Below are 551 nucleotides of genomic sequence, written 5' to 3' on the forward strand. Positions count from 1 at the left end.
TTTTCGACGAGCTAAGGAAGGCAATACTTACATATAGAAGGTGCACAGTGTCATTGACACTAACACTAAACCCCATCATGGTGACACATATGATACTGAAATAATGCAATAAACATTAATTTAACAACATTAGATGTAAGATTAAACCCTAATGTACACAACTGATAAGAACAAACTAAGAATAAACGTTATTTCAACAAAAAAAAAAAACATCAAATATGAAGTGTCATGCAGGGAATTTTGGGATTCTTTAATTTACGGTTTTTCACTGTAAATTATACAATGACTTTTTCTTTTTCACTTCCAAAAACCTTATTTTACTGTAAAATTACATTAAATGAAATAACATTTATTCACCGAATATAGTATGGAAACTTACTATTAACCAGTTAACAGGTTTTTACTGTAGCATTTTTACAGTCTTTTTATTTGTTAAAGATTAAAAGAATTATGCTTAATAAAAAATGTGCTAATGATAAAAAAACAAAATAAAAATAATAAAATAAATATATGCTTAACACATTAAAAACATTTCTCTAATGATATAAAAA

This window comes from Sinocyclocheilus anshuiensis, unplaced genomic scaffold (genome assembly GCF_001515605.1).
Source record: "Sinocyclocheilus anshuiensis isolate Anshui unplaced genomic scaffold, SAMN03320099.WGS_v1.1 scaffold244, whole genome shotgun sequence".
Lineage (NCBI taxonomy): Eukaryota > Metazoa > Chordata > Actinopteri > Cypriniformes > Cyprinidae > Sinocyclocheilus > Sinocyclocheilus anshuiensis.